The sequence below is a fragment of the Bubalus kerabau genome, chromosome X (genome assembly GCF_029407905.1).
Source record: "Bubalus kerabau isolate K-KA32 ecotype Philippines breed swamp buffalo chromosome X, PCC_UOA_SB_1v2, whole genome shotgun sequence".
NCBI lineage: Eukaryota > Metazoa > Chordata > Mammalia > Artiodactyla > Bovidae > Bubalus > Bubalus kerabau.
In genome coordinates, this window is record NC_073647.1 from 115616720 (window position 1) to 115639169 (window position 22450).

General features: G+C 39.2%; 1 pseudogene; it reads right to left on the reverse strand.

The window, feature by feature from the left end:
* On the reverse strand, positions 1-1773 carry LOC129638738 (short coiled-coil protein-like; annotated as a pseudogene).
* Positions 1774-22450: the final 20677 nt, after the last annotated feature.

The window sequence follows — 22450 nt, forward strand, 5'->3', positions numbered from 1 at the left end:
TATTAAACAGCAAAGCGTAACTGCAACACAATTTTAAATGTTTGAAAATTAAGTCACAAAGAGATGCAAAATGTTTGCAGTATGACTATTATATATTCATACAGCTAAAGTCATCAAATTTTACACCAATACAAACATAAGATTATTCCATGATTAGCCTAAATTTAATAACTATAAACTATATTAGTGGATTTCTTTTCCTATTTAACATTTTAATTAACAACTACTGATTTCCTTACCAAATGGAACCTACTAAACTAAATTTTAAAAAACGGTTAAATGACTAAAATTCTGCAAACCAGTAGTTGGGTTTGCAGAAACTTCTGGGAGAAGTGATAAAATACTGAGAAAGCATCAATTAGTTTACATGTAAAACTCTCCCATCTTATTCATGACTCTGATACTAATCCACTCTTAATGGACTTTGCAAAGTTGATCTGCTGGTACTACAAATAAACCTGAGACCAAACTCTATTCTCTTCCAGGTGTGGTTTACATAAGGTTAGCCAAACTTAATCCATATTTTAAAATATTCCTTCCAAAATCCAATCTGTGCCAGAGAGAACATAAATCTGGAGAAGAAACATTTGGAGTTGGTTACAGGTACTTAAGAAGTACTTTTCCCACCCTATTTCTATTTTTCCTCAAAATTTTCTATTTCAAACACACACACAACCAGAACTCATCTTTTCAGATACCAAGTGGGTTATTTTGTGCAAAGGAAGTTTTTAATAATAAATCTTCCCCATACCATAATTCAAAGAAAAATCTTCATTTTTATAGCCTCCATTTTCAATTAATGTAAGAGAAACCTACTATCCTTACTACTAAACATAATAAATAAGCCCTAACTGAGAAAGTATCTTATTTTGGTCAAGTTTCAACAGTTAGAGTTCAGGCTACTCTCCTAGATGATTAGCTACTGAAATTACTTTTTACAAACGTGAAACCATTTTTTTCCCTAGGGGAAGGAAAAACAGGAAGAAAACAAATGGAAAAGAGGCACACGATGGTAGACAGGGCACATAAAGCTGTGCGTTCAGTACATGATTTTGGTTACTTTTTCACAACACGGTAGTTACTTGCTTGTATCTCTATGCCTATAATATAAGACAATACTAACCCTATAAATCAAAACAAATTTGATAAAACATTCATTTTCAAGTTTCATAAACATATGCATTTCTAATTATAAAGTCTCTACATTTGCACATTTTCATAGACTAACATAATACACAAACTCATGAAAGTCTTCTGTTATGCTCTTAATTTTGCCTAGATCTGACATTATCTTCATAAATACTCAGTGAAGCCACAAACAAAAGTACTGTAACTTTTGGAATCTATCCAAGTTTTAAAGAAAAAAAAAGATCAGCAGCAATTCCGTAAGACATAAGAGATATCAATCCCTTATTTTCTTTTGCTTTTTGTGTCAGTTGTTTGAAAAACACTAGAAGCTGACATGAGGTTTTCTATATATTGTTCGAGAACTTGGTTTTCTGATTTTAGCTTCAGATTTTCTTCCTTAACTGCATCTACTCTTGCAGACAGATCTTCAAGTGTGTGTTGGAGTTCCAATACTTGATTAATAAGTCATGTTTTTTCCTCCAGTTCCACCTGATTTTCAGCATCAACTGCATCCATGTCAGCATTCATCATCTTCGGTAACAAACTTCTGCGCCTTGGATACAAAATTCTTGATGAATGGTCTGCCTTCTGAGGCACTGGCAGGGGGAGGGTTTGGTAGGATGCCTCAGGCCTGGACACTTGGACCAACTGGCCTGAATGTTGAGTTTTTTGTGTTTTTTTTTTTTAATTTTTAAACTTTACATAATTGTATTAGTTTTGCCAAATATCAAAATGAATCCGCCACAGGTATACATGTGTTCCCCATCCTGGGGAACACATGAATGTTGAGTTTTAAGCCAACTTTTTCACTCTCCTCTTTAACTTTCATCAAGAGACTCTTTAGTTCTTCTTCACTTTCTGCCATAAGGGTGGTGTTATATGCATATCTGAGGTTATTGATATTTCTCCCAGCAATTTTGATTCCAGCTGTGCTTCATCCAGCTTAGCATTTCACATGATGTACTCTGGATATAAGTTAAATAAGGAGGGTGACAATATACAGCCTTGACGAACTCCTTTCCCAATTTGGAACCAGTCTGTTGTTCCATGTCCAGTTCTAACTGTTGCTTCTTAACCTGCATACAGATTTCTCAGGAGGCAGGTCAGGTGTTCTGGTATTCCCATCTCTTGAAGAATTTTCCAGAGTTTGTTGTGATCCACGCAAAGGCTTTTGCATAGTCAAAAAGCAGAAATAGATGTTTTTCTGGAACTCTCTTGCTTTTTTGATGATCCAATGGATGCTTGCAATTTGATCTCTGGTTCCTCTGCCTTTTCTAAAACCAGCTTGAACATCAGGAAGTTCACAATTCACATACTGATGAATCCTGGCTTGGAGAATTTTGAACATTACTTTACTAGCATGTGAGATGAGTGCAATTGTGTGGTAGTTTGAGCATTCTTTGACATTGCCTTTCTTTGGGATTGGAATGAAAACTGACCTTTTCCAGTCCTGTGGCCACTGCTGAGTTTTCCAAATTTGCTGGCATATTGAGTGCAACACTTTCACAGCATCATCTTTCAGGATTTGAAATAGCTCAACTGGAATTCCATCACCTCCACTAACTTTGTTTGTAGTGATGCTTCCTCAGGCCCACTTGACTTTGAATTCCAGGATGTCTGGCTCTAAGTGAGTGATCACAGCATTGTCATTATCTGGGTCATGAAGATCTTTTTTGTATAGTTCTTCTGTGTATTCTTGCCACCTCTTCTTAATATCTTCTGCTTCTATTAGGTCCATACCATTTCTGCCTTTTATTATGCTCATCTTTGCATGAAATGTTCCCTTGGTATCTCTAATTTTCTTTAAGAGATCTCTAGTCTTTCCCATTCTATTGTTTTCCTCTATTTCTTTGCACTGATCACGAGAAAGGCTTTCTTATCTCTCTTTGCTATTCTTTGGAACTCTGCATTCAGATGTTTATATCTTTCTTTTTCTCCTTTGCCTTTCACTTCTCTTCTTTTCATAGCTATTTGTAAGGCCTCCTCAGATAACCATTTTGCCTTTTTGCATTTCTTTCTCTTGGGGATGATTTTGATCACTGCCTCCTGTACAATATTATGAACTTCTGTCCATAGTTCATCAGGCACTCTGTCTATCAGATCTAGTCCCTTAAATCTATTTCTCACTTCCACTGTATAATTGTAAGGGATTTGATTTAGGTCATACCTGAATGGTCTAGTGGTTTTCCCTACTTTTTTCAATTTAAGTCTGAATTTGGCAATAAGGAGTTCATGATCTGAGCCACAGTCAGCTCCCGGTCTTGTTTTGGCTGACTGTATAGAGCTTCTCCATCTTTGGCTGCAAGGAATATAATCAATCTGATTTTGGTATTGATCATCTGGTGATGTCCATTTGTAGAATTCTCTCTTGTGTTGTTGGAAGAGGGTGTTTGCTATGACCAATGCGTTCTCTTTGCAGAACTGTTATAACCTTTGCCCTGCTTCATTCTGTACTCCAAGGCCAAATTTGCCTGTTATTCCAGGTATCTTTTGACTTCCTACTTTTGCATTCCAGTCCCCTATAATGAAAAGGACATCTTTTTTGGTGTTAGTTCTAGAAGGTCTTGTAGGTCTTCACAGAACCATTCAACTTTAGCTTCTTCAGCATTACTGGTTGGGGCATAGACTTGGATTACTGTGATATTGAATGGTTTGCCTTGGAAATGAACAGAGATCACTCTGTTGTTTTTGAGATTGCACCCAAGTACTGCATTTCGGACTCTTTTGTTGACTATGATGGCTACTCCATTTCTTCTAAGGGATTCTTGCCTACAGTAGTAGATAATGGTCATCTGAATTAAATTCACCCATTCCAGCCCATTTTAGTTTGCTGATTCCTAAAATGTCTATGTTTATGCTTGCTATCTCCTGTTTGACTACTTCCAATTTGCCTGGATTCATGGACCTAACATTCCAGGTTCCTATGCAATATTGCTCTTTACAGCATGGGACTTTACTTCCATCACCCATCACATCCACAACTGGGTGTTGTTTTTGCTTTAGTTCCATCTCCTTATTCTTTCTGGAGTTATTTCTCCACTGATCTCCAGTAGCATATTGGGCACCTACCAACCTGGGGAGTTGATCTTTCAGTGTCTTATCTTTTTGCCTTTTCATACTGTTCATGGGGTTCTCAAGGCAAGAATACTGAAGTGGTTTGCCATTCCCTTCTCCAGTGGACCACGTTGTCAGAACTCTCCACCATGACTCGTCTGTCCTGGGTGGCTGCTCAGAGTTTCTTTGAGTTAGACAAGGCTGTGGTCCATGTGTTGAGTTAGACAAGGCTGTGGTCCTAGTGTGATTAGATTGACTAGTTTTCTGTGAGTATGGTTTCAGTGTGTTTGCCCTCTGATGCCCTCTTGCAACACCTACCATCTTACTTGGGTTTCTCTTACCTTGGGCGTGAGGTATCTCTTCACGGCTGCTCCAGCAAAGCGCAGCCACTGCTCCTTACCTTGGACGAGGGGTATCTCTTCACCGCCGCCCTTCCTGACCTTCAACGTGGGATAGCTCCTCTAGGCCCTCCTGTGCCCGCGCAGCCACAGAAAACTAGTCAATCTAATCACACTAGGACCACAGCCTTGTCTAACTCAATGAAACTAAGCCATGCCTGTGGGGCAACCCAAGACGGGCGGGTCATGGTGGAGAGATTTGACAGAATGTGGTCCACTGGAGAAGGGAATGGCAAACCACTTCAGTATTCTTGCCTTGAGAACCCCATGAACAGTATGAAAAGGCAAAATGATAGGATACTGAAAGAGAAACTCCCCAGGTTGGTAGGTGCCCAATATGCTACTGGAGATCAGTGGAGAAATAACTCCAGAAAGAATGAGGGGATGGAGCCAAAGCAAAAACAATACTCAGCTGTGGATGTGACTGGTGATAGAAGCAAGGTCCGATGCTGTAAAAAGCAATATTGCATAGGAACCTGGAATGTCAGGTCCATGAATCAAGGCAAATTGGAAGTGGTCAAACAAGAGATGGCAAGAATGAATGTTGACATTCTAGGAATCAGCGAACTGAAATGGACTGGAATGGGTGAATTTAACTCAGATGACCATTATATCTACGACTGAGGGCAGGAATCCCTCAGAAGAAATGGAGTGGCCATCATGGTCAACAAGAGAGTCTGAAATGCAGTACTTGGATGCAATCTCAAAAACGACAGAATGATCTCTGTTCTTTTCCAAGGCAAACCATTCAATATCACAGTAATCCAAGTCTATGCCCCAACCAGTAACACTGAAGAAGCTGAAGTTGAACAGTTCTATGAAGACCTACAAGACCTTTTAGAACTAGCACCCAAAAAAAGATGTCCTTTTCATTATAGGGGACTGGAATGCAAAAGTAGGAAGTCAAGAAACACCTGGAGTAACAGGCAAATTTGGCCTTGGAATACGGAATGAAGCAGGGCAAAGACTAATAGAGTTTTGCCAAGAAAATGCACTGGTCATAACAAACACCCTCTTCCAACAACACAAGAGAAGACTCTATATATGGACATCACCAGATGGTCAACACCGAAATCAGATTGATTATATTCTTTGCAGCCAAAGATGGAGAAGCTCTATACAGTCCGCAAAAGCAAGACCAGGAGCTGACTGTGGCTCAGACCATGAACTCCTTATTGCCAAATTCAGACTGAAATTGAAGAAAGTAGGGAAAACCACTAGACCATTCAGGTATGACCTAAATCAAATCCCTTATGATTATACAGTGGAAGTGAGAAATAGATTTAAGGGCCTAGATCTAATAGATAGAGTGCCTGATGAACTACGGAATGAGGTTTGTGACATTGTACAGGAGATAGGGATCAAGACCATTCCCATAGGAAAGAAATGCAAAAAAGCAAAATGACTGTCTGGGGAGGCCTTACAAAGAGCTGTGAAAAGAAGAGAAGCAAAAAGCAAAGGAGAAAAGGAAAGATATAAACATCTGAATGCAGAGTTCCAAAGAATAGCAAGAAGAGATAAGAAAGCCTTCTTCAGCAATCAATGCAAAGAAATAGAGGAAAACAACAGAACGGGAAAGACTAGGGATCTCTTCAAGAAAATCAGAGATGCCAAAGGAACATTTCATGCAAAGATGAACTTGATAAAGGACAGAAATGGTATGGACCTAACAGAAGCAGAAGATATTAAGAAGAGGTGGCAAGAATACACAAAAGAACTGTACAAAAAAGATCTTCATGACCCAGATAATCACGATGGTGTGAACACTGACCTAGAGCCAGACATCCTGGAATGTGAAGTCAAGTGGGCCTTGGAGAGTATCACTACGAACAAAGCTAGTGGAGGTGATGGAATTCCAGTTGAGCTATTCCAAATCCTGAAAGATGATGCTGTGAAAGTGCTGCACTCAATATGCCAGCAAATTTGGAAAACTCAGCAGTGGCCACAGGACTGGAAAAGGTCAGTTTTCATTCCAATCCCAAAGAAAGGCAATGTCAAAGAATGCTCAAACTACCACACAATTGCACTCATCTCACATGCTAGTAAAGTAATGCTCAAAATTCTCCAAGCCAGGCTTCAGCAATATGTGAACCGTGAACTTCCTGATGTTCAAGCTGGTTTTAGAAAAGGCAGAGGAACCAGAGATCAAATTGCCAACATCCGCTGGATCATGGAAAAAGCAAGAGAGTTCCAGAAAAGCATCTATTTCTGCTTTATTGACTATGCCAAAGCCTTTGACTGTGTGGATCACAATAAACTGTGGAAAATTCTGAAAGAGATGGGAATACCAGACCACCTGACCTGCCTCTTGAGAAATTTGTACGCAGGTCAGGAAGCAACAGTTAGAACTGGACATGGAACAACAGACTGGTTCCAATTAGGAAAAGGAGTTCGTCAAGGCTATATATTGTCACCCTGTTTATTTAACTTATATGCAGAGTACATCATGAGAAACGCTGGACTGGAAGAAACACAAGCTGGAATCAAGATTGCTGGGAGAAATATCAATAACCTCAGATATGCAGATGACACCACCCTTATGGCAGAAAGTGAAGAGGAACTCAAAAGCCTCTTGATGAAAGTGAAAGTGGAGAGTGAAAAAGTTGGCTTAAAGCTCAACATTCAGAAAACGAAGATCATGGCATCTGGTCCCATCACTTCATGGGAAATAGATGGGGAAACAGTGGAAACAGTTTCAGACTTTATTTTTCTGGACTGCAAAATCACTGCAGATGGTGACTGCAGCCATGAAATTAAAAGACGCTTACTCCTTGGAAGAAAAGTTATGACCAACCTAGATAGCATATTCAAAAGCAGAGACATTACTTTGCCAACAAAGGTTCGTCTAGTCAAGGCTATGGTTTTTCCTGTGGTCATGTATGGATGTGAGAGTTGGACTGTGAAGAAAGCTGAGCACCGAAGAATTGATGCTTTTGAACTGTGGTGTTGGAGAAGACTCTTGAGAGTTCCTTGGACTGCAAGGAGATCCAACCAGTCCATTCTGAAGGAGATCAGCCCTGGAAATTCTTTGGAAGGAATGGTGCTAAAGCTGAAACTCCAGTACTTTGGCCACCTCATGCGAAGAGTTGACTCATTGGAAAAGACTCTGATGCTGGGAGGGATTGGGGGCAGGAGGAGAAGGGGACGACAGAGGATGAGATGGCTGGATGGCATCACTGACTGGATGGATGTGAGTGTCAGTGAACTCCAGGAGTTGGTGATGGACAGGGAGGCCTGGCGTGCTGTGATTCATGGGGTCGCAAAGAGTCAGACATGACTGAGCGACTGATCTGTGGTCCATGTGATAAGATTGGTTAATTTTATGTGATTGTGGTTTTCAGTCTGTCTGTCCTCTGATGGAGAAGGATAAGAGGCTTATGGAAACTTCCTGATGGGAAAGACTGACTTAGGGGGGAACTGGGTCTTGTTCTGATGGGCGGGGCCATGCTCAGTATCTTTAACCCAATTTTCCAGTAAAGAGGGGTAGAAGGAGATTACTTAGTGATACAGAGATAAGTCTGAGAAGATAAAGAGTTATCTTCATAAGGGGGAAGGGTAAGAGAAACCCTTCTAGAGTATTTGATATTTTAACCATGTGCAAATTTTACTTTATTAAAAGACATTTAAAAAGTATTTTCTTTTTAAAGCAGAAAGCAAAACATGTGGTCAGGCTCTACAGAGAATGAGCACGACTGGAGGGGTGAGTGGAGGAGCTTGTCACACACTTAAGCAGAAAATTCTTCCCAGACCATTCTGATCCGGAGTCTCCCCAATGCCCTTGGGGCCATGGACTCATGGACTCCAATGCTGGCCTATTCCTTGGGGTAATCATAAGAGATTCCTGGTAGATACTAAACTCCCTGAAGTCATAACAACTACCATATCCTCCCACAAACAAATGTTTTGTATAAATAATGGAGTGAAATTACTTTGAATTTGGTATGGGCTCATGAACAGAAATCTAAGATTGATTAGTTATACATTGGTCTGTATGTTCCTGGAGCTATATTTATAAAAATCAAGTGATCCTGAAACAGGAGTGAGGAAGAAATAGGAAACAAAAGCAACACCAAAAACAAACAAAAATATTTTAACTCTCCCAAATACTTAATAGTAGTTGTAAAGATCTGGAACCAAAACAGGAAGGAAAGAGCTCTGGAATTTTACTTGCTGTTCCCAACACCCCAAATGCTCTTTCACAAGATCTTTGCCTGGTTATCTCTTTGTCTTTCAGGTCTCAGTTTAAATGTCATTTCACTTTTGGATCCAGCATAATTGGTATTGAGCAGCTTCCAGTGTAAGGCACTGTTTTAGCTGGTTGGAGAACTAGGAGACTCCACAACGCCCTACTTCTCCCAGGGAATGTCAGGGGAGACAGACAACAAGCAAATAAATAGATAAATTATCACTTGTTGGCTTCCCTGGGAAGCTGACTCTGAGATGTGTCAAAGACAAAACTAACTTCAAGAAAAGATCAACACAAGCTCTTCATTCATAAACCTGGAGCAAGGGAACCCATCTACCACCGCTTTCATTTCAGCCTGGGTTCAAGAGTATTAAAGACATAAAAAGAGGAAATGCTGAAACCGTCTCTGATTGGTAAATATTCTATTATGGAAGGAGTTCTGGAAGACCCCGTTTGGAAGAAGGGGAGTTTTGGAAGAAAGGGGAGGCTTTTTAACTGATATGTACCTATATTTGGGAGTCTTTGGTTGGATCTGTTTGGGAACATTTGGAAAAAGGAAGGTCTATTCGATATTAAGGACTGAGCATTTTCTGTGGCTGGTTATTAGAATGCAAGCTGTTCATTGGGGAGCACCCTTGGGATCAACACCCATGGGAGGCAAGGAGAGTAAGAAGGTATTGGCAGAGGAAGAGTTCAGCTGCCATGGGGTCCAATAAAGGTCATTGTTTCTAGACCTTTTCAATGACAGAGCTTGGATAGATATGTGTTGTTTTTTTTCTATAAAGATAAAATACATCATGAATTCATACATAACACTTCTAATTCAAATTCAGAACTACAGGGTTTTATTTAACCTCTTGATATTCAATCTGTATCTCTATACTCTCATACTAAAAATTTTGGTTCCCAATTTCATCAACATATTACATGAAACAGCCTCAGAATACTAACACCAACACTACCACTAACACAATTGCTGTAAAGAGTTAAGGTGTTTTTGGATTTGCTTTTGCCTTTAAGAGAATATCCCTGGAGAGATATAGACAAATTACTGTACTTAAAAATAGTAACTTGAAATAATTATTCTCTGTGTGGTTTTTCTACCTATTTGATAGACAATTTGGTTCATTTGTTTCATGCAGTTTTTGGTTTTTAGAGATTGCTTTTTAAAAATTTGATTTCATTTTCTAGTTAAAAGAAATGGTTTCAAAATCAAATATACAAAACAAGATATATTCAGAGAAATCTAGCTTCCATTCTTTTCCCTCCCACCCTGTTCCCTCTGTCTCTTTCTTAGTAACTTTAAAAAATGTTTTTCATTCTCAAACATCAGTTGTAGCAGTATGGCACCCCACTCCAGTACTCTTGCCTGGAAAATCCCATGGACGGAGGAGCCTGGAAGGCTGCAGTCCATGGGGTCGCTGAGGGTCGGACACGTCTGAGCAACTTCCCTTTCACTTTTCACTTTCATGCATTGGAGAAGGAAATGGCAACCCACTCCAGTGTTCTTGCCTGGAGAATCCCAGGGACGGGGGAGCCTGGTGGGCTACCGTCTATGGGGTCGCACAGAGTCGGGCACGACTGAAGTGACTTAGCAGCAGCAGCAGCAGCAATATTTTCTGAGTTCAGTTTCCCAAGGCAAAAAAAAAATGAAAGCAAAAATAAACAAATGGGATCTAATAAAAATTAAAGCTTTTGTATAGCAAAAGAAAAATGAAAAGACAACCTACAGACTGGGAGAAAATATTTGCAAACAATGCAATCAACAAGGGGTTAATATCCAAACTATACAAATAACACATACAACTCAATATTGAGAAAACAAACAGCTAAATCAAAAAAATGGGCAGAAGATTTAAATAGACATTTCTCCAAAGAATACATGCAGATGGCCAACAGGCACTTGAAAAGATGCTCAACAGTCTAATTATCAGAGAAATGCAAATCAAAACTACAATGTGGTATTACCTCACACCAGTCAGAATGGCTATCATCAAAAAGTCTAGAAACAATAAATGCTGGAGTGTGAGTGGAGAGAAAGGAACCCTGCTACACTGTTGGTGGGAATGTAAATTGGTACAGCCACTATGGAGAACCATATGGAGGTTTCTCAAAAAAAAAAAAAAAAAAAACCCTAAAAATAGAGCTACCCTATAATCCAGCAATCCCACTCCTGGGCATATATCCAGAAAAGTTGAAAACACTAATTCAAAAAGATACAAGCACCCTGATGTTCATAGGAACACTATTTACAGTGGCCAAGACATGGAAACAACCCAAATGCTCATCAACAGATGATTGGATAAATAAGATGTGAGATATATGTATAAATATAAATATATATATGTATATCTTGTGTATATGCACATACACAATGGAATATTACTCAGTATAATAAAGAACAAAATATTGCTATTTGCAGGAACATGGATGGCCTTAGAGAATATTCTACTAAGTGAAGTAAGTCAGACAGAGAAAGACAAATAAATGTTATATGATATCACTTATATGTGGAATCTAAAAAAATACAATGAGTCTATATACAAAGCAAAAACAGACAGACATTAAATAAAACAAACTTATGGACTTCCCTGGTGGCTTAGATGGTAAAGCTTCTGCCTACAATGTGGGAGACCCGGGTTCAATCCCTGGGTTGGGAAGATCTCCTGGAGAAGGAAATGGCAACCCACTCCAGTATTCTTGCCTGGAGAATCCCATGGACAGAGGAGCCTGATAGGCTACAGTCCAGGAGGGGGAGGCCTAAATTAGGAGTATGGGATTAACAGATACAAACCACTATATAAAAAATAGATAAGCCACAAAGATTTACTATACAACACATGAAACTATCAATACATTGTAATCTATAATGGAAAATAATCTGAAAAAAAAAAAAAAGGGTAACTGAATCACTTGGTTGTACACCTGAAACCAAGACACTATTGTAAATCAACTATATTTCAATTAAAAAAAGGTTTTTGTTTATCCTTCTGTTTACAAAAAGTGCAAGCAAAAACATGTTGGGAGATAATTCTGCATGATTCTCATGTTTCTGTACATCTTGTGAACTCACTGATAGCTTTTGTTCCAGACTATCTTTTTAAAGATGTTAGTATCACTAATGACTTTGGAAGCTAGAAATAGTGTCTCCCTTGGGAGCATGGGACTGACTGGTTTACTCCCATTATAAAATATTCAGGTTCCCAAAGCTGAGAGTTCCTTTCCTATAATGTAACCCACTGCATGTGCAGGCATCACATGATCCTTTTCAGGTCTTGGAATTGAAGCTTGGAGAACTGGCTCAAATGCTGACACTGATTAGTGCTATTTCTGTGAGTAAAATGCTATTGCTCTTTTGTTTCTCCCTTGTGATCAGAGCAAAGAAATGCCTTGATCTTACAGGGACATAATCGTACACACTTTAAAAGGATCATCTGGCTGTGGTGTAGATGGTCTCATGATAGGTATGCGAGGATGGAAATAGGAGGCTGTTGAAAAACTAGTTCAAAAGAAACAAGAATGGGCATGGAGCAAGAAAGTAATGACAAGAGGACTGATTCTGGACACATTTGAGACTCCTGAATTTCAGATATTAGATGTATCAAATTCAAACTACAAAATTAATATATTTTAAAAGTTATTTTAAGTTTAATTTTATCAATTTATTCAATAGGTCTGATATCAACAAAAATGCATTGAAAAGTCTTCTTTCCAATCTTATCCAACATTCAATCCCCTCCCCCAAGGAAATTAGAGTGATATTAGTTAATAGTCAAATTAATTAAATAATTGTGAAAGAAATAGATGGAATTACAAGATCCATGAATTTTGTGTCTTCTGCCAGACACAAAACTGTGGTAATTTAACTTGTTAGCTTGCAAGTTGGGTAAGTCACAGACCTTCACAGTTCTTGAAAGCACTTACATTTTTGTATTCTATCCTACCCATTTCTTAGACAAATGTTAATGTTCTATACATACTTTGCTTATTTTAGGGTAAAATATAGAATATTTTTTAAAAATCCAGGGACTGAATGAGATCAGGAAGTGAATGTAGATCAAAAAGAAGCCCAAGGATAATCCCTGGGATATTCCAATATTTGGAGGTTGGAAAGATGAAGGGAAACCTTTGTAGAAGACAGAAAAAGCAGCTAGTGAGGTCGGAAGAGAGCAGAAAGGGCTTCCCTGGTGGCTTAGTGGTAGAGAATCTGCCAGCCGATGCAGGAGACAAGAGTTCAATCCCTGGTCGGGGAAGATTCCACATGCCGCAGGCAACTAAGCCCGTCCACTACAACTATTGAGGACAGCCCGTGCGCCCTAGAGCTTGTGATCCACAAAAAGAGAAGCCACTGCAGTGAGAAGCCCACATACCTCAACTAAAGAGTAGTCCCCACTAACCACAACTAGAGAAAAACCCATGCAGCAGTGAAGACCCAGCACAACCAACAACAACAACAAAGTGTGACAGAGAAGATTCTGAAGTCTTTCTTAGCCAACATCTCTAAAAAACTCTGAAGTGGCATTCTACCCTCAATTCATTCCCTCTGTGTTTGTCATCTGCTTTAAATACTTCGTAACATTTATAGTCATCTGAAATTGTGTATTTGTTAATTTAATTGCCACATTAGATCATTTACTTCATGAGAGCAGAGACTTGTCTAAAAGGATTACCACTGCAACCTCAGTAAGTAAATTGGGGCCTGACACACAATAGGTACTCAGCAAATACGTGTAGAATGAGTGAGTGCCTGCACGCACACATGAATGAATGAGTACTTTCTGGACTAGATTTATTTGGACAGACTCTTAGATGAGCCCACCCTTTCCCAATTTCCTTGTAAATAGGTTAACTTAGAGTGAGGACCAGCATAAAATAAAATTATCAAAGTTTGATAATATTCATCTCAGAGAACTTAAAGTTCTGGTGAATTTCATTAGAGACCCCCCCAGTGCTCTGAATTTCCGAGAGCTCAGGAGGATCTCTATCGTCTGAGACAGGGTAGATTGTGTGTGAGCACACGTACAGCCACACATGTGTGTGTGTGTGTGTGCATGTGTGCTTTAAAATGGAGGAAAAAAGTATAAGGCAGGTAATTGTAGACACTTAGAGACTTGGGAAAATACCAGAACGAATTATAAACCAATCAATTTTCCAGCACTTAGGAAAGCAAACCTCAGTGTGTGGCAAGCATTATCGTCTCATGGTGAGCCCGTGTGCCAGACTGATTCTGTTTTCTGCTCGGAGTGCCATATCATGCTGATCCTGGGGAAGAAGTAGATGTAATCTATTCAGACTTCATTAAGGCTTACATGTCCTTCAGCATGCTTTTCTAATCAACAACCTAGACAGATAAGGTCTATATCTACTGTGTCCAAGAAGATTTTCCTGCCTGCCAAAAATGTAGCAGGGACGCAATCTTATTTATTACTACTCTTTAGAGCTAGTAGCAGCCTGGGGAGAGCGTGGTGGAGAAAACGATGGGCTCATAGGGAAAAGGTAAGCACAACAAAATCAAGGGAAGGGAAGGTATGATAATACTCTGGCTCAGGTATTATTTATCATTTATGCAGAGGAAAACACTCAGTTCTTTCCATATGGTACTTGATAGATACAATGGATGACCTAGGCCTAGCTCTAGGGCTTTGATTGCCCAACTTATCAGGTTTAACAAATAAATACATGTATAAGCAAGGGATCTTTTTTTTTTTCCAATTTATAATACCTTTTAAAGTTTTATTTTTTTCTGAGGATAGACAAAATTAACATTTTTTAAAAGAAGAGAAAGTACACAGAAAAACAGAGGCAATATACCTTAGTATTTAAACAACCATCAACTTTGGTGCCAGTACTGGGTTCAAATCTAGACTTTGCTTCTTGATAGAATCTATATCCAATCTGGGCTTCCCTGCTGGCTCAGATGGTAAAAGCTTCTCCCTGCAATGCAGGAGACCCACGTTCAATCCCTGGGTTGGGAAGATCTCCTGCAGAAGGAAATGGCAACCCACTCCAGTACTCTTGCCTGTAAAATCCCATGCACAGAGGAGCCTGGTAGGTTATAGTCCATGGGGTTGCAAAGAGTCAGACATGACTGAGTGGCTTCACATGGTCACATATCCGTTCTGAGCCTCAATTTCCACAATAATAAAATGAGAATAATAATGCTTAATTTGTAAGGTTGTTGTAAAGATTAAAGGAGCCTGGGTTTTCTACTTCAGATAACACGAAAGACTGGATAGTCTGATAAACTTTCCTATAATAAAGCATCTAGAAATCTTAGACACAAGCTCCCTAGAAAGTAAAGAAAATCTCTGGGCGCCAAAGAGACAGAAAGCATAAACCAAAATGATAGGCAAGCCCAAAAATCACTTGCGGTTGCCACTGAGAGGAATGTAGAACTCTGAGGGGATTAAAAAAAAAATTTACTGAAATATAATTGATTCACAAGGTTGTGTTTAATTTTTGCTGTATAGCAAAGTGATTCCGTATATATATTTATGCTGTGCTGTGCTCTGTTGCTTCAGTAGTGTCCAACTTTTTGCGACCCGCCAGGCTTTGTCCATGGGATTCTCCATATATATATATATATAAAATATCATTATTCATATTATTTTACATTATGGTTTATCACAGGATATTGAATATAGTTCCAAATTATTTAAAAAAAAATATATTTCATTTATTTTATTTGGTTGCATTGAGTCTTAGTTACATACAGCATGTGGGATCTAGTTCCCTGACCAGGGATCAAATCCAGGCCCCCTCCATTGGGAGCACAGAATCTTAGCAATTGGACCACCCCAGAAATCCGCCCCCCACCTGCTTTTTTTTTTCAACAATTTTATTTATTTAGGCTGTGCTGGATCTTCATTGCTGAGGGCTTTTCTCTAGTTACAGTGAGCGGGGCCTACTCTCTAGTTGCAGTGCGTGGGTTTCTCCTTGCACTGGTTCCTCTTGTTGGGGAGCATGGGCTCTAGAGCATGTGGGCTTCAGTAGTTGTGGCGTATGGGCTTAGTTGCTTGGCAACATGTTGGATCCTCCCAGACCCAGGAATTGAACCGGCCTTCTGCATTGGCAGGCAGATTCTTTACCACTGAGCCCAAGGAAGCTCTGAATTCTGGTTTTTAATACCCACAGGACACAGAGTTCTGGGTCCACACAAGGAATGTGCTGGAACTACAACTTCACATGAAGTCAGAACCCTCTAAAGGACAGCAGCCAAGTTAAATGATAGGCCAGAAAATGAGTCTGTTAGCAGCAAAGGGAGAAAACAAGTCTTATCTGTCTCAATTTCCTAAGTGGAGAAAAATATCTCCCCTAAAAAATGATAAGCCTGCCTTTGTAAGTGGTTAGAATTCAAATTTATATCACCTATGAAGTCCAAGGGACTTAATTTAAAGTTGTCCTGGGTTCTTAAGTGACTGAGGTGCTTGATAGAAGATAACGGAAATTCTCTCTGGAAGAATTTGCCCCTCAAGTCAGACACCTCAGGATATCCACAGATAAACTTCCTCCAAGCAGAAGTCAATATAAAATTAGAAAACACTTGAAGAAATAAGCCACTAACTAGCAGAGACAAAAACCAGCAGAACTGGACCCTCTGAATTTCAATATTAGTTGTGCCAAGAACAAACTATCAAACTGGTATGTTTAAAAAGTTTTGAGTTTAATTTCATCAATGTATTCAGTAGGTCTGAAATGGCATCAAAAGAGATGCACTGACACATTTCTTTCCAACTTTATTTCATAGTCATCTAATCACCTCTCCACAGCAATGGGAAATTACCAGTAGGTTAAACTGTCAAAAGAAATGAGATGGAATTACAAATGTGAGCAAGGAATAAGACTGCATAAAAAATAATCAAACGGATTTTCTTAAAAGGTCCAAAGAACACTTTTAGAAAAGAAAAATATGATCACTGAAATTATAAACTCAGATCTGAAGATAAGACAAGCATGAACTGAAAGGAAAAATCTGAAAAAAAACTCAACAGAATTCAGCACTCAGAGACATAGAGACAGAAAATATGAAAGGATAAGAGACATAGAGATTCAACATATATTTAAATGAATATCAGGAGGGAGAGAACAGAGAGAATGGGGGGGAATAATACTCAAAGACATAATGGTGGAGAATTTTCTAAAATTATTGACATACATTTTTAGATGGAAGAATTTCAATGAGCTCTGAGAGCATTAATAAGAACATACATTCTTAGATGTATCATAGTTTAAACTGCAGGACACCAAAGAGGAAAATCTTAAAAGCAATTAGCAAGAAAGAAAAAAAAGGATTATTAAAAAAATTAAAAGCAATTGTATTGACAACAGATTCATCAACATTAAAAATAAAGCCAGAAGATAGTGGATTATGCCTTTAAAGTGGGAAAACAAAATATTTGTCAACCTAGAATTGTATCCTGAGGTGAATTTTCTTTTTTTTTTTAAACAAAACAATCTTTCTGTTTGCCTCCATTAAGTTCAGTCTATGTAATAAGCCAAGTTCATACACAAAGATATGTGTATAAGAAATATTTATTTCAGCTTTATTTATAGAAGCAAATGGATGGAGGTTCGTGACATTGTACTGGAGACAGGGATCAAGACCCTCCCCAAGAAAAAGAAATGCAAAAAGGCAAAATGGCTGTCTGAGGAAGCTTTACAAATAGCTGTGAAAACAAGAGAAGCAAATAGCAAAGGAGAAAAGGAAAGATATTCCCATTTGAATGCAGAGTTCCAAAGAATAACAAGGAGAGATAAGAAAGCCTTCTTCAGCGATCAATGCAAAGAAATAGAGGAAAACAACAGAATGGGAAAGACTAGAGATCTCTTCAAGAAAATTAGAGATATCGAGGGAACATTTCACACAAAGATGGGCTGAATAAAGGCCAGAAATGGTATGGACCTAACAGAAGCAGAAGACATTAAGAAGTGGCAAGAATACACAGAAGAACTGTACAAAAATGATCTTCATGACCCAGATAATCACGATGGTGTGATCACTCACCTAGAGCCAGACATTCTGGAGTGTGAAGTCAAGTGGGCCTTAGGAAGCATCACTACAAACAAAGCTAGTGGAGGTGATGGAATTCCAGTTGAGCTCTTTCAAATCCTAAAAGATGATGCTGTGAAAGTGCTGCACTCAATATGCCAGCAAATTTGGAAAACTCAGCAGTGGCCACAGGACTGGAAAAGGTCAGTTTTCATTCCAATCCCAAAGAAAGGCAATGCCAAAGAATGCTCAAGCTACCACACAATTGCACTCATCTCACATGCTAGTAAAGTAATGCTCAAAATTCTCCAAGCCAGGCTTCAGCAATACCTGAACTATGAACTTCCAGATGTTCAAGCTGGTTTTAGAAAAGGCAGAGGAACCAGAGATCAAATTGCCAACATCCGCTGGAGCATGGAAAAAGCAAGAGATTTCCAGAAAAACATCTATTTCTGCTTTATTGACTATGCCCAAGCCTTTGACTGTGTGGATTACAACAAACTGTGGAAAATTCTGAAAGAGATGACCTGAAAAATTCTGAAAGACCACCTGACCTTCCTCTTGAAAAACCTATATGCAGGTCAGGAAGAAACAGTTAGAACTGGACATGGAACAACAGACTGGTTCCAAATAGGAAAAGGAGTACATCAAGGCTGTATACTGTCACCCTGCTTATTTAAATTATATGCAGAGTACATCATGAGAAACGCTGGGCTGGAAGAAGCACAAGCTGGAATCAAGATTGCTGGAAGAAATATCAATAACCTCAGATATGCAGATGACACCACCCTTACGGCAGAAAGTGAAGAAGAACTAAAGAGCCTCTTGATGAAAGTGAAAGAGGAGAGTGAAAAAGTTGGCTTAAAGCTCTACATTCAGAAAACTAAGATCATGGCATCTGGTCCCATCACTTCATGGCAAATAGACGGGGAAACAGTGGAAACAGTGTCAGACTTTATTTTTCTGGGCTCCAAAATCACTACAGATGGTGACTGCAGCCATGAAATTAAAAGATGCTTACTCCTTGGAAGGAAAGTTATGACCAACCTAGACAGCATATTCAAAAGCAGAGACATTACTTTGTCAACAAAGGTCCATCTAGTCAAGGTTATGGTTTTTCCAGTAGTCATGTATGGATGTGAGAGTTGGACTATAAAGAAAGCTGAATGCCGAAGAATTGATGCTTTTGAACTGTGGTGTTGGAGAAGATTCTTGAGAGTCCCTTGGACTGCAAGGAGATCCAACCAGTCCATCCTAAAGGAGATCAGTCCTGGGTGTTCATTGGAAGGACTGATGTTTTAGCTGAAACTCCAATACCTTGGCCACCTGATGCAGAGAGCTGACTCATTGGAAAAGACCCTGATGCTGGGGAAGATTGAGGGCAGGAGGAGAAGGGGACGACAGAGGATGAGATGGTTGGATGGCATCACCGACTTGATGGACATGGGTTTTTTGGACTCCGGGAGTTGGTGATAGACAGGGAGGCCACACAGTCAAAGGCTTTGGCATAGTCAATAAAGCAGAAATAGATGTTTTTCTGGAAATCTCTTGCTTTTTTGATGATCCAGCGGATGTTGGCAATTTGATTTCTGGTTCCTCTGCCTTTTCTAAAACCACCTTGAACATCTGGAAGTTCACGGTTCACGTATTGTTGAAGCCTGGCTTGGAGAATTTTGAGCATTACTTTACTAGCATGTGAGATGAGTGCAATTGTGTGGTAGTTTGAGCATTCTTTGGCATTGCCTTTCTTTGGGATTGGAATGAAAACTGACCTTTTCCAGTCCTGTGGCCACTGCTGAGTTTTCCAAATTTGCTGGCATATTGAGTGCAGCACTTTCACAGCATCATCTTTTAGGATTTGAAAGAGCTCAACTGGAATTCCATCACCTCCACTAGCTTTGTTTGTAGTGATGCTTCCTAAGGCCCACTTGACTTCACACTCCAGAATGTCTGGCTCTAGGTGAGTGATCACACCATCGTGATTATCTGGGTCATGAAGATCATTTTTGTACAGTTCTTCTGTGTATTCTTGCCACTTCTTAATGTCTTCTGCTTCTGTTAGGTCCATACCATTTCTGGCCTTTATTCAGCCCATCTTTGTGTGAGATGTTCCCTCGATATCTCTAATTTTCTTGAAGAGATCTCTAGTCTTTCCCATTCTGTTGTTTTCCTCTATTTCTTTGCATTGATCGCTGAAGAAGGCTTTCTTATCTCTCCTTGTTATTCTTTGGAACTCTGCATTCAAATGGGAATATCTTTCCTTTTCTCCTTTGCTATTTGCTTCTCTTGTTTTCACAGCTATTTGTAAGGCTTCCTCAGACAGCCATTTTGCCTTTTTGCATTTCTTTTTCTTGGGGAGGGTCTTGATCCCTGTCTCCAGTACAATGTCACAAACCTCTGTCCATAGTTCATCAGGCACTCTATCTATCAGATCTAGTCCCTTATATCTGTTTCTCACTTCCACTAAATCAATTCCAAGGGATTTGATTTAGGTCATACCTGAATGGTCTAGTGGTTTTCCCTACTTTCTTCAATTTAAGTATGAATTTGGCAATAAGGAGTTCATAATCTGAGCCACAGTCAGCTCCCAATCTTGTTCTTGCTCACTGTATAGACCTTCTCCATCTTTGGCTGCAAAGAATACAATCGATCTGATTTCAGTTGCTGCTAAGCTGCTAAGTCGCTTCAGTCGTGTCCGACTCTGTGCGACCCCAGAGACGGCAGCCCACCAGGCTCCCCCGTCCCTGGGATTCTCCAGGCAAGAACACTGGAGTGGGCTGCCATTTCCTTCTCCAATGCATGAAAGTGAAAAGTGAAAGTGAAGTCGCTCAGTCGTGTCCGACTCATAGTGACCCCATGGACTGCAGCCCACCAGGCTCCTCTGTCCATGGGATTTTCCAGGCAAGAGTACTGGAGTGAGGTGCCATTGCCTAGCAGTGGTTATATCTTGGTCTGAAGTCAGATGGTAGAGAGTAGGGGGAGGAAATTTGATTTTGATATTTATATTTTTCTTGTACTCTTTTTTTTAAAATTAAGACTTACTTTTTGTTTGTTTTTTAGAGAGTTGTCTTTTAAGAGTGAGGGGAAAGTAAAGGTATTTCCAGATAAAGAAAAACTGAGAATTTGCCACCATACTTTCTTAATGAAGAAAGATCCCATAATAAAGATATGAGATATAAGAATGAATGATAAACAAATAAACTGGTAAAAATGGAAGAAGGGAATCCAAACACGTATTGACTCTGTCAATAATAATAATGTTCAATTTGTATCATAAAAATTAAGATAAGACAAAATAAGTTATGAATTGATAATATGAAGCACAAGAGATGGCTGATCTAATTGGACTTAGAGTATTCTAAATTCTTTGTATTGTTCATGAAGAATAAAGAAATATTGAATAATATTAGATTAAGTATACATGTATGCTATCATTTTGAGTTATTGCATAACTATAGAAGGGCTTCCCAGGTCACACTAACGATAAAGAATCTGCCTGCCAATGCAGGAGATGCAGGTTCAGTCCCTGGGTCGGGAAGGTCCCCTGGAGGAGAGCATGGCAACTCACTCCATATTCTTGCCCGGAGAATCCCATGGACAGAGGAGCCTGGCAGGCTACAGTCAATGGGATCGCACAGGGTTGGACACAATTGAGGCGACTTAGAATGCATGAATGGGTAACTATAGGAATAAATTTTTTTTTCAACACTGACATACAGAAGCATATTTCTGTGATCCATGTTATTTTTCAAATGTTCCAGGTGTCTGCATTGTGATCAAACTCATGTTTACTTTGGTTTTCATGGTTTCTCAGGCAGACAGTAAGAAAGATGTATTCAACTGCTTTATTTAAATATTTACTGAAAAATACAAATGTCTTGATATCCCCTATCCCAGAAGCCACATTAGAATAAGCATATAAAGTATAACTGCAATTGAAACAGAACTATATTTGTATTATCTACACCCAAGAGTGTTCCCAATAAGAGTAAGACTACACACAAAGTTGGAACATATTAAGTAGATTGCTTATTTAAAGTGTTAGGATAAATAACCATATAATACCATTCCAGGTAACTATAGAAATCATAAGAATAGGATGCATAATTCCAGAACAAAAAAGGAAATAAAATAAATTTTAAAAGCTTAGTCATAAATTAGACAGGAAAGGAGGGGAAAAAAGCATAGGAAAAGTGGAAAAAACAGAAGGCATAAATAAGATGGCAGAAATAATTGCAGAGGCATCAGCAATCACAGTAAATATAAATGGACTACATTTATCAAGAGCTTCCATGGTGGCTCAGATGGTAAAGAATCTGCCTACAATTCAGGAGTCTTGGATTTGATCCCTGGGTTGGGAAGAGGGAATGGCAACCCACTCCAGCATTCTTGCTTGCAGAATTTTATAGACATAGGAGCTGGAGAGCTATAGTCCATGGGGTTGCAAAGAGTCAGACACCACTGAGCAACTAACACACACACGTTTATCAAGTAAGTTTCAGAGATTGTCAGTTTAAAGAAAGAAGATCCAGATTTGGGATTTCCCTTGTGGTACAGAGGATAAGAATCCATCTGCCAATGCAGGGCACATGGGTTCAATCCCTGGTCCAGAAATATTCCACATACCACAGAGCAACTAAGCCCCTGTGCCACAATTACTGAACCCCTGCACTCTAGATCCCAGGAACCACACAA